The sequence below is a fragment of the Callithrix jacchus genome, chromosome 2, assembly GCF_049354715.1.
Source record: "Callithrix jacchus isolate 240 chromosome 2, calJac240_pri, whole genome shotgun sequence".
Taxonomy (NCBI): domain Eukaryota; kingdom Metazoa; phylum Chordata; class Mammalia; order Primates; family Cebidae; genus Callithrix; species Callithrix jacchus.
Window position 1 is genome coordinate 141,918,651 of NC_133503.1, and position 13,184 is coordinate 141,931,834.

The following is a 13,184-nucleotide window of genomic DNA, read 5'->3' on the forward strand; positions in this document are numbered from 1 at the left end:
AATTTGTATGACAGCCCAGGAAAACAAATATACATGATTCATTTTATGACAAACTGACAAACAGTTTTACAGAGCTGCTGTATCACCTTCATATGTTCACTAGCAATGCATAAAGGGATCCAGCGTAAAGGGGATCCAGTTCTCTTCATTTGGATCCAATGTGTGAAGAGGGATCCAGTTCTCTGCGTCCCTCCAGCATTTGGTATTCCCCCTTTTTTTTAATTTTAGCCATTCTGATAGGTATGTAAGTGATAGATTGTTTTAATTTGCATTTCCCAAATGACTAATCATACTGAACATGTTTTCATGTGCTTATTTTCTATCTGTATATCCTCTTTGGCGAAATATCTCTTCATATCTTTTGAACACTTTCTAAATATATTTTTTGTTCTTAACTGTGAAATGTTGAGAGTTCTTTATACATTTTAGTTCTTAGTTCTTCGTGGGACAGCGTCTACAGATATTTTCATCCTGTTTATAGCTTGTCTTTTCATTCTTTTAACAGAGTCTTTTGTAGAGCAAGTATTTTCAATTTTGATGAGCTCCAATTTATCAATTTTTCCTTTTTTAAATCATGTTTTTAGTGTTAAGTACAAGAATTTCTTACCTTGGTCCCAAAGATTTTCTTCTCTTTTTTTTCTATAAAAGTTTTATGGTTTACATTTTACTTTTAACTATAAAATCTATTTTGAGTTAATTTTCATATATATAAAGTATACAATTTAGGTCAAGGATCATTTTTCAAAAAGGTTACTCTTCTTTCATGTGATTGCATTATCAGATTTTGAATGGGAAGTATGACTCAAAAGGCTAAAAATAATTGTTTTACATAGAAGAGTCTCCAGGAAGCATTCTAGACTTTATTAAAGTAACATAAACACACTGGAGACTCTTAGGCAGCTTCACGAAATGCCTTCAAACAACGTACATAAGACCTCTTCTGTCCTCTTTAGCTGAAGATGCAAAAGAATGCAATAAGCATGTTCTTAGATCCAAAATTTTCCTTTGTTATGTTTATTGGTTCATGACACTTATTCTCCAGTCTGATTAGTAATTATGTTTCACGGGAATGATGCTTGCTTGACTTGTCTAAATTCCTGTATTAAACCTCTTGCCTATCTAAACTCAAGAAACCAGTCCAATGATTTTAACCCGAACTGCTTCTTTTGAATTCAGCCTCTTGTTTGCTGGACCAACAGACACTCCTAAATTGGATTCCCAGCACCTCTTAGCCACTTCTGCACTTGGTTCACCCACACCCTTACACCCTTTTGTAAAGCCCAGGGTTCTTCCATGCTAGTCTTCTTGGCCCTGAAATCAGTATAATTATGTCACTTAGCAGAGGGAAAGGGAGTGTGCTCCATATTTGATCACAGAACACAGACTGAGGGAGTCATTAGCTCTGTACACTGCATATTTCTCTTCTCTCTGCACACATGGAAGAATTGTGCTGCCTTACCTCTTTGGAGTGTAGCTAACCATGTGAATTGCTTTGATCAATAAAACATAAGCTGAAGTGAGCTGTGCCATTTCCTGGAAGAAGCCAGTAAGAATTCACAGGCTTCACTCTTGCCCTTCCATATAGATCAGTGATGTTCTGGATAGAGGTTCCATCAGCCTGCAAGCCTAAATGAAAACAGTACGAAATTGAATGTGTTCCATGACTGAGAGTAAAACCCTGTTGTTTTAAACCACTAAGATTTCAGTTTTTGATATTGTTTTTCACTACTGCATAATTTTGTTTTCCCTTATTGATATACTCCCTTATTGGTATAATTCCCTTATTAATATAATCTCATTATATATGCAATTATAATAATTCATTAAATAGAAATCCATATTTGAATTAATCTAAAAATAACTTTGTAAGTCTATTCATAGAAATGAATTTGCTAATTAAAAAAAAGAATATTGTCACACCATGTTCCTGAATTAAAGTTTTAAAAACACAGTTTCAACATGTAGATCAGCAACAGCATTCCATGGAATAGGATACATGCACATCAAATTCATTTCTGACACTGAGTCAGGAATTAATATTTTTTGAATAACTGTGATCCACAAAAGGGAGATGGAGCAATTATAAAGTAAAATGCTGAGCAGAAATAGCTAAGAAGATATTTCAACTGCTTGACAACAGCTTAACAACAGATAATTTAACAAAAATTTGTGTCTGCTGAGCAAGGTGCTGGATGTAAAATGTGAGGAAAACATGGCCCTAAACACACTAGACTGTAGATGAGGCAAATACTAATGTGATTATGGCAGGAGGGGCATATCCAGGGTTCAGCCAAAGCTCAAAGAAGAGGGAAATGTCATCATATTCAAGTTTATACTCAATGGGAGAAACACATTCTCACTCACTTCCCCATCAGAAAGTTATGCTCTTGATTAAACAGAGCAAAATTTAATTCCTCTCTTCTCAATAGCATACCTAGAACACAGAAGTCAGCCAAAGAACACAGTGTACTCAGGTTAAAGAGCCAGAAAAGTGCAAGGTCCCATAGCAAAGACACAAAGTCCTTCCTCACTAGCAGGTAGAGATGGGCTTTTTGCAGAGTTCTTTGAAAGTGGTAAAATCTCCATAGCTGCTGGTGGTGCCTGGACTTGTTTAAAGTGAACTTTGGGCAAGTGTATAAGCACAGGCAGGTTTTCTATGGCTTTAGGGACCTCACAGGTGAAAACTACAGGGTTCATACAGGACAATCAGCAAATCTAACATATGTAAAGTACAGCACCCAGTCTCGGAATGTGACAGAGCCTGCTTTTATTTAGACACAGCAGGCTGGGGTTTTTCAACGATTTTTAGTGAGGAAGGAATATATCATAATGTATGTATACATATAATTACACTCCATAGTTATGCTTAAATTTGCAGTCAGATCTAGAGTTTTGGTTTGTCATTAACTAATCCTACTTCTGTCTTCATAAACATAAAAATTAAAGAACCATTCCAGGAAATATTAGAGGTGGCTTGGGTTGAACTGACCTGAATATTATGCACAGCGGTCAAAATGAGTTAAGCAGCCTTCCTTTCAAAACGGCACCCTGACAAGGCTGTTTCTGCATACTACTCTTGCATACTTCTATGGTAGATGATGAAGAAAAAATGGTGCAATTTGGAGATGAATTTCAAACATGAAAGACAAAGTATCTTTCAGTAAAATCTATAAAACATTCTTCTATAAAATCTATAAAAATATAAGAAAGAATAACATTCTTCTTCCTCACCATCATGCACCAAGCCATAATTTTCTCTTTGTTTTCTAAAACACAACTTAAAGACATGCACTTTAATAAGGCCTAGATGCTGCAACCCAGAAATCCCCGCCTCTAGAACCTAGTCCTGGGAAATGAGCAAAGATATGCTTGGAGGTTTAGGAGCAAAAATACTATTCGCAGAATTTACAATATTGGGGGGACAGTGGAATTTTTCAAAATTATATATATTAATAAGAAAAAAATACTAAATTGTCTTTTTTCAATTGTGAAAGAAATGGCACGTAAGATCTAAGTAATAATCCCCTCACTGATGAATGCAAAGCTCTGATCAGCTCAGCTCAAATTCCCTGTAAACCTCTGACCTCTGGCTAGTTCTTAGTAGAATACACTGTGCTGAAACCATTTAATCCTGGATCTCAAAGTGTAAGCCTAGATTACCTTAGAGTTCACCTTTTACCCTGCTCCTTCTTCTAAAAGTGAACACCTCTCAAATGCTGAGACTTTCAGAAGTTGGGTCGTTTTCATGACTCTTTTCCCTTATGCCTGCTACCTTTAATGCGGAGACAGAAGATATACTCTGCAGAATCAGATGTTGAACCACAGCTTGGCTATGACACTGGCAATTAATCTTTGTTGACGATTTCCCTGTCAGCGACCAAATCATCAAGTCAGTATTTCATTCAGTGAAAATTTTGTGATTAACGATATACCAGGGTCACAAGGATACAGAGGTTGTATATGTAAAATATGGGCCTTGACTTTGCAGTGCTTGCTCTCCAGCTGACTAATCAACATCGGCATAAACGAACCAGGAGGAAATGCTTCAGCACAAAATGGAAGGAGGGGCTAAGTCAGCGGGTAGCAGCAAGGTGCCATTGACACAGAGGCAAACTCAGTAATGGCCACACTGACCAGGGAGGACTTCATAGAAGAAGCAAACCATTTTTGAAGGATAAATGGGATTTGTATAAGGAAATTATAAGGCATTCCAGGACCACAGAACAATATGAATGAAAAAATGGCACTAGGAATGAGCTTGTTTCCAGTTCAGGGGACCTGATGGAGGGGAATAGTGAAAAACGAAGGTGGGAGAGAGCTTGGGAAGAAAATTGAAATGGTCCTTCTAGACAAAAATATATATATTTTTTGGAGGGGTGTGATATTTTTCCTGAAACTGTCCAGGGAAAGCTGTTTTACATGCTAACTCATCATGTTAGTAAATCTAAACATTTTATTTGTGAATAATCTATATATTTGACTCTGTATATCAAAAAGTAACAAAAATAGAGTCTTCCACATCAAAGGAGGGTTATTGCTGAAGCTCAAGTGCTCAAGTCTTAACTGCTGGATGCATTCTGAATCTTCCTCAGTCCTCCCAGTAATAACAGTGACCATGCTGGGTACTCACATCCTCTCCCTCCACTCTGCATTTCAGATGCCCAGCCCAAATCCCATCAACAAAAGTCCTTTCACCTCTGCTTCTGAAACACCCTGCCTCTCCCCTGATCAGCTCCTCCATGCCATTCCTTTTCTTTAAACCAGTGATTATCAATAAATGTACAGTATATTTGTTCAATTATTCCATACAGTTATTCTTTGGTATCTGCAGGGAATTGATTCCAACATCCCCGTGGATAACAAAACCCTCAGATCCTCAGTCCCTTGTATAAAATGGCATTATCTTTGCATATAACCTATGCTCATCCTGCCATACACTAGAAACCATCTCTGGATTACTTATAATACCAAGTACAGTGTAAGTAAATGGTTGTTATACTGTATTATTTATTATTGGTATTACTTTTTCTTGTTTTCTTCCAATATTTTTCATCCATAGTTGATTGAAAACCTGCAGATATGGAGGGACATGTGTATGTATTTAGTACGACATTTCAGTGACCATCCATATTATGAATTCCCCTGAGGTATGCATGAAGAGAGAGACAGAGAGAGGGAATGGATAAACAAACCAGATGGGTGAACATGGCCAGATAGATTTTGGACACACCAAGATTCAATCTTTCCCCTAGAGGAGTTGACTATCCAAGCAGGAGCCAGTTATCCAAGTCATTATAATGTAAAACTGCTTCAAAGCAGAGATCCACAATGCACGGTCAAGTAGAGGACAAGGAGCACCCACCTCTGCTGGAGGAAGATGGAGGAAGCGTGTCAGAAGCTTTTGAGGTGAAAAAGAAAGAATAGGTAGAGATTCTTCTCAAGCTCGAGGAGGCATTCCAAACAGAATGATAACATGTGGAAAGACACAGATGCATCATCACATATAACAGGGTTGAGAAACTATGGAGAAACTGAAGAGCAGAGTGGAGAGAGAGAGGAGATGAAGGTAAGCAGAGGTCACTTCATGAGGAGTCAGGAGGAAAAAGTCATAATAATAGAATGTGCTATAGAAAAACACAAAACATTCAGTTTGATCACAAATGTAAGGCATGCTCCTGTTTTCTTTTTAAAGAATCTATCTTATTTATTTTTCACATTTATTGAATTTTAGTTTGGTTTAATAATATGTACTAAATGGCGGCTAAAGATAATATACAAAATGTGGGTAAAGTATAAATAATTACAATGCAAATAACACCCACTTACTTACCTGGCTTAAGGGAAGGAAGGAGAGTTGTCTGTAAAGCCCCTCCTATGTCCATTTATTTCACGTCCTGCTCAGAAATTACCATTAAACAGCTGAGCCCAAGATTGGAACACAGACCCTCTTGATGCTTAACCCATGTTCTTTTTACTCCCTTCTTCCTTGTGGACCCACAACTGACTCTTTCCTTCCCATCCTAATCTCATTCCCCAAACATAAAAATAAATAATTTTAAAAAATGTAACAGGAAGGGATGTCCCATTTTATATTCTAACATATAAATTTTACACCAGAAAAGCTAAGACACGGGCAAGTTGAATTAGTTGCCTAACACGTTCTTGCTCATCAGTGGCAAGTTCAAAACTAGCACTGAGAGCCTTAAATTTTGATTCTCATTTGGGTCAGAAAACCCTAATTTTACCCTATGTATTAGTCTGTTCTCAAAGTGTTATAAAGAACTACCTGAGACTGGGTAATTTATAAAGAAAAGAGTTTTAATTGATTCACAGTTCCACAGGCTATACAGGAGGCATGGCTGCGGAGGCCTCAGGAAACTCAAAATCATGGTGGAATAGCAAAGGGGAAGCAAGTACCTTCTTCACATGGTGGAGCAGAAGGAAGAGAGAGTGAAAAGAGAAGAGCTACACGCTTTTCAGCAACCAGATCTCACGAGAACTCACTATCACAAGAACAGGAAGGGGAAAATCCTCCCTCGTGATCCAACCACCTCCCACTGTGTTCCTTCCCCAACACTGGGGATTACAATTCAATATGAGACTTGGGCAGGGACACAGAGCCAGACCATATTACCCTAGCATTGTCATTATCCCACTTTGAATGAAGTAGCCATCCCATTTATGACACCTTCATTTCCTTCTAATTTGGAAGTTGGAATAATGAGGAGACTGCCAGAGTCTAAAAGTAAAAAGCACTGTAATTGTTATCCCTATATTTGTGTAACCATACAAGAGTTATAATAAATTACACCTTCTCTATTGCTGCCGTAGTATTTTGAAGGCTTGAAGGTGTAGAGTTCCTTAATGTTTAATGGACTAATTATCAATAGTCTGAGCCAAGAGGTGTGTCCAATTAAAGTCTGAGTCACCAGGAGCTTCGATTTAAAATTCAGGAATCCTGTGGGCTCTCAATCAAGAATGCCATTTCAAGGAACACTAAAATGAGAAAAATAAAATTAAAACTAATCTTTTTTACTCTCAAAATAACCCAAAAATTAATACGAAAATTTAAACAGTTAAGCAAATGCCATGAGGCTCTGCTCATGCATGCTGGGCGCAAACCTCAGAAAAGTTTGAATCTTGTTGGCACAGGTCTATTTACAGGCTCATTAGGGAAGGTGGCTTTTTAAAGGTTTTTCATCCTAGGTATGAAAATCATTATTCAGCCAGTAACATCCAAGCTTCAAATGATTAGCTATTTTTTCCTCATCTGTGTCTCATCTGTTTGTCCTTTAGAATAAAACAACTCTAAGGCTAGAACAGAAATCTAAAGGCCACTTAATTATTGAGTGTTAGAATGGGAAGGGACTTCAAAGACTGCTAAATCTAACTCTCTGTTTACAAATGAGGAAACTGAGACCCAGAAAACAGCCATCGAAGGTCATGGGAAAGTGGGACTTGGAACATAGTTCATTGTTCTTCTTACTACATCAGTCATTTTATCAGCCAACAGTAAAGACGGCACTTCATACGCAAAATGTTTGTCCTTGCATGGAGATGTCTGTCTGTGAACATCTCCATGAGTCCATCAGTGAATGCAGCCCTTGACTTTTCTCTTTGATTCTATGCCTTTGCTCAGAAAGGGCCAGACATCCGTCCTTCATCACAGGACCCTTCTTCACCTCAGAGTTCCCCAGAAGCCCACAGAGATACACCAAGGCTTCCCAAATAAGCCCATTAGGTCACCAATCTCCTGGGATCCTTGAGTGACAAGGAGGTAGGAATGACAATTTCGTTATGAAATACACTTGGGAAAAACTAGTGGATTTGCCTCTGAAAACCTCTCAATAGCCTGTCTAACTTTGTTTAACCCAGAGTATCTCCAAATTATGTGACTACATTTTACTCTCCCTTCATTGTTTTTGTGTATACTCAGTATTATCCCACTGCTTCAATCCATGGAATACACCTGTGAATCCTGCACTATAGAATTTCTTCTGCCTACCAGTTGCTTCAATTAAGCTCTCCAGAAAGGTCCATATTCTTCTTAGATGCACATGTGGGCAGAACTTCATTGGATGGATTCATTGCTTCACTGGAGGTGATCGAGAAAATCAGTTACTGTGAAATGTGACCAGTCAATGATGCTTAAGGAGCATCTAATGAGTATTTAACAGAAGACTTGCTGCTAAGTTTCCTTGTGACAAGATACAAACATCAGATCCTCATCCCCACTCCTAACAACAAATCACTTCAAACTCTATGCCAACATTTTCATTTTTTAAGCAAAAATTACATATTGCTCACACTGATTCATATATTATGCCAAAAATAATTCAACTGATACAATTATCGTTTTTTTTTTTAGTGAATTGAAATCATTTTTCACTACCTACTTTTTTTTTCTGAAGGCAGTTCTTTCATTCATTCATATTAACTAAACAAATATTTCTTTAGTACCTAGTATATGCTAGATCCTATCCAAGGGGCTGTGAATATGGCCGGAAAGAAACACAAAAATACCTAGTCTAGGCTTACATTCTGGCAGTGAAGGCAATCAATCAATAAGCAAGCAGAAAAACAAATGTAAATATGTAATGATTTTCTACAGATATATAATACGATTTATATAATCCCAGGTGAAATAAAATAAGGCAGGAAAAGGTAATAAGAACAAAGATGGGGGATGATGTTTAAAATGAGGCAGTCAGGTAAGGTGTCATACAGTCATTTGTAAAACAACCGGAGATTTCTTCTGTCTTCTATCTCATGCTAAGTGTGGCTCCCTAAACTTCTCTAGGAGAAAAAGGCCTAGATTTAGGGTTAGCATTCAGGTTATGAGAAAATGACTGCCTTTCTCTGTGACCCAAATGTGCTCTGAGGCATTTTCTCAGCCTTGCTTTCCTTCTCTGTTCTATTGTGGGTGATGGAGTTGTGGTGACACTGTGGCAGGTCCCAGTCAAATAGCCTATGGAGAGTTGCCTGTGTCCCTTCAGCAGGGGCTCAGTTGAATGTGTTACTTGTGTCCCATGTGTCACATGAGATCCCACTGGCATTCCATAGTCCTTTTCTCCCTAGGGTTTCCTAGAGTATGGGAGACCTGCCCTGGCTGTGCTGAAGTTGATTTGGGTGTCATGCGAATGCTCACAACAGATTCAGGAACTGCACCTTAGATAACACTGCTATTGTCTTTTAGTTCTCCCTTGCTCTTTCTGATTCTTTCCAGAGGAACGTCTTAGTTTAGTGATAGTCTCTAACACTCCTCTTGAACATGAAAAGAGCAGTACTGGAGTCAGAACCGTAGGTGGTAACAATATCTAGCCAGAATCTAACAACACTGATTTATTTTTGTTGCATTTAATTTTTCTTAAAAATAAATGTAAGCTAAAATTGAGATAATTGAAATAAGATATTCAGTAAATATGTGTACATGTGATTTTAGCTGTTAAATTGTGAAGGTGGAGCCCGAGTGACTGAAGTTCAGAAAACACTATCCTTGACTCACAGAAGCTGATGGCAGGCTTTTGATTTCTCTCTTGCTGTTAGATTTCAATAGATAGGAGATTGCTCAAAAAGCCACAATTACTGATGATTTTTATGCTTGTCTTATAGATGGAAACTTCTGCCTGTGTCTAAATACTTTCGGATGATAATATTATCCTATCAATAACCAATATGGGACCTGAGTCCCCTTTGAATCTGCAAGTTCCCCTTAATCCCTTAAAAATCTTCTGCATTTGAACTGGAGAAAAATAAGCAGCAACCATGAACACACTGCATTCCTCTGATTACCTGATGACTGTTCCAAGAATTGCTTTGATGCTTATAATTGTAGTATAAAGAGCCTCCGTGGTGACCAAAGGATGTTACTGTATTTTTTATTTGCCTGAAGGCTGGAATTCTAATAAAAATTCTGGCATTTGTCATTTCTATCCCAGAAGGGGTTGAAAAGAATATTTTAGGTAGGTCAACTTTGCCATCTGAACCAGTCCCTCAATGCATCCCTCAATCCCTGTGTCTCGTGTTCACAGATGGAATACAAGATGTACTGATGTTGAAACGATGTTAAAAATAAAATATCTTCTCAACATTTAAGCACAGTTAAAAGTAATGCTCATGTAACACCTAGACTTTACTATTTAGCCTTTTGCCCTGCACAATCACCCATCAACCTGCCTGCTGAAAGAGGGGCTGGACACTCTGAAACAGATGTTTAGCACACATAATCATGTTATAAATCAATCAACACATCAAGAAAACAAACATTTCGTTCCTCCTTATTCTCTCTCTCTCTCTCTCTCTCACACACACACACACACACACACACACACACACACACTAGACCTTTGCTTTTCTTAGAATTTGAATCTGCCTGTGAATTTATCTTGTCCTTCAAAGTTCTTTCATTTTCATATTATCTTAAGACTTTGAATTATTTCTTTCCAAGAAACCAGTGACTCCAGATGATTCTTACACAGTTCTTCAATTCTTAACCACTTTGTTCCTGAGAAAACACAATTTTAAATTCAGCAGCTTTGTGAAAGGTGCTCATCCTCTCAAAGTTGCTGCTTAGACTTGTTGGTTATTATTAAAGTCATCTCTATATAACTCCCTCTAGAGATTGGCTATAGATAATTGATAATGATATTTTAATAGTCCTAGAGAAAAATTAAGAAAAATTTGGTTGAGTCTATGAATCTTTCTAATGTATTCCCAGTGTAGTTATGATTAGTGAAATTTCTATCCAAATAGTAAATCCACTGAAGCAGTGGGTTATAAACTGACATTTAGGAAGCAAGGAGTGAGTTATTCAGCCGATCTCTATGTCCTCTGCCTTCTGCCCACAGCGAGGCCAGGCAGGGTACAGAGTAATGAATATCAAGACCAATGGCTACAAGAGCTCACAGAAAAAAGAGCTTACCTTTTTACTTCTGAGTACACATGGATTCGGGCTGTCTCATTTTTAATGTGTGTGTGTGTGTGTCTGTGTGTGTGTGTCTGTGTGGGTGTGGGTGTGTGTGTGTTGGGGGTTGGGGAGTAGCCCTGCAACTCATCCCCAGGACATAATCCAAACAGAAAAACTATAGAATTTTCTGACTAGCTCCACATGGGGTGTCTAAAAAGGCCAACAGTGCACCTTGGATGGCTTTCAAGTTTTTTCAAAGCCATCTGGAGTCTTTTAAAGTTGTCATTGTTTAAGGAACCAGCAGAGAGGGGAGAGAGTATTTTGGGTCTCAGGAGAAAAGGAAGAAATAAGATTTAAGGTAGCCAACAGATGTGGAAAATCCAGGTACTGTTCTAAGCACCTTGCCTATTACCTGCCTTTCTCCTGCTGCCTCAGCTACCCTCCCCAAAGTTCCTTTCCCTTCTCAAACACTATCTGCCTCTATGGAGGAGGAGAAAAAGTGGCAGAGTTTTTCACTAGGGTCTTCTCACTCCTTTAATTTCACTTCCGGGGGCCTTCTCATTCCCTATAATTCTATTTTGTCGTTTAAATCTACACAACGGCTGTTTCTCTCCTAACATCATGGGCATAAATGGCCAAACGTCGTTCTGAATTTACAACCAGTTAATTTTTATTCTTCCAAGTCTCTAATTCTGGCAACATCACTATTTTACTAATGGTATTTTCTCTCCCTCTCATTTCCGGTACATATGCTTTCACTTTCAATCCTTCCCTCCAAGGAGCTCTTCTTCTGCCTCCTGCCCCTTCATTTCCCACTTGTACAAAGCTCTGCATTTGCACCTCACTGTTCCTCTCCTTCCATTTAATGGAAGCACCCAACCTCCATAGTTATTATTTCTCACTTCCTGCATCTCATCTGTCACTGTCATGGTGCTGGCTTTTTTTTTTTTGCTTTACCCACATAAATTATAATTTCCTCATTTTTGCTTTTTAGCCTTAACTAATTTTCTTATGTATCTGATCTTTTTTTAGTTGAACATTCATCAACTACCTCAGAAAAATGAAATTTTTATGAAGCAAGATTTGATTTTAACTGTATTTCCCTTGAAAAGCACAAAATAAAAGCACAATTCAAATAAAGGTTGACCTAACTTGACCCAACAATGTTCCTCAGTGAACTCAAATAAGGGCAATTTACTGTGCAAGCAAAGATTCAAGAATATACTCTGTTGGTATCATGGAAACCCCATAAGTACTGTTCAGGAGTAAAAGGTACAGGCAAGTTCAAATTCATTTCTACTTAGATAATACAGTCTTAATCAGTAAAGGCTAAAAATAGACAGCCCTGCTTCCTGGAAAGGATTGACTTCAATTTCTCTTTCCAAGGAATTGGAAATGAGAAGTCAAAGGGTCTTAGCCTCCTGGGAACATTAAAAAAAATTAAAACCATATTTCCTCTGCAAGTATTTCTGAAACATAAGAAGGTTGATGTATACATTTAGGTTTTGAAAAACTTTTTCTATGCAATGTATAACCTAGAGAAATATTTAATACCTGCCATAGAATGAAATATATTTATGAGCTTTGAACTCCTACAGAAAAACATCAAAGTCCTAAGTTTGGAATGTGGTCTTTCAAAATGTAAAGTTTTACTGTGAAAAGTTAATTATCTTATCCTTTTTGTCTTGAGAGTTATTAAAAGTATTTAGTAATGTATTTCTCTCTCTCGCTCTCTGCAAAGTATTTATTGTGATTGTTTGAATGGTCAATTTGGCTACAAGATTATAAATTGATGATCCTAAACAAGATCATCTGCATGAGTAGATCAATAGCAAACATTTGATGATGTTCTGTTTCTTAGTCCTCAATCAGTTTTAGTTACCACATGTTATTTCTCTCTGTTTGGACATAAAAAGTTAAGAAAATTGAATTTCTGAATATGCCAGAGTTACGTGGAGATGCGAGTTTGGAGTACTGTTGGAAGTCATTTCAGGTCATCTGGTACAGTGATGCTTGAAGATAAAAAAAAGCTCAGTGAAAAGTGATTATGTTCATTCCCCTTCACCTTAGGCCTGAATAAATCACCTAGAGTAACCACATACATGGTCCTGTTTTCACCTAACGATTACCCCATGCCATTGTGGCCATGTAGAATTTGACTACAATTTTTTGGAACACTCAGAGTCCTAACTGAATGCTATAAAATCCATATATATGCTATATCTATTTTTCCCTTTCCTATACAAAGTCCTTGTGGAGAAGAAGTCACCTTCATTAT

The 13,184-nt window shown here is 37.6% G+C and overlaps 1 long non-coding RNA gene across 7 annotated transcripts in view; it reads right to left on the bottom strand.

The window, feature by feature from the left end:
* Positions 1–13,184, bottom strand: part of LOC118151525 (uncharacterized) — a 164,522-nt gene that overhangs the window by 72,044 nt on the left and 79,294 nt on the right. For 3 of the 7 annotated variants that reach the window (XR_004739880.3, XR_013532621.1, XR_013532620.1), the window contains 3 exons: positions 6,812–6,996; positions 3,661–3,867; positions 1,460–1,626 (listed from right to left, as the gene is read on the bottom strand). This is a non-coding gene — a long non-coding RNA (uncharacterized LOC118151525). Of the gene's footprint in view, positions 1–1,459; positions 1,627–2,989; positions 3,087–3,660; positions 3,868–6,811; positions 6,997–13,184 lie in introns of all 7 variants that reach the window. The other 4 variants (XR_004739884.3, XR_013532622.1, XR_008479690.2 and 1 more) reach the window with 2 other exon arrangements.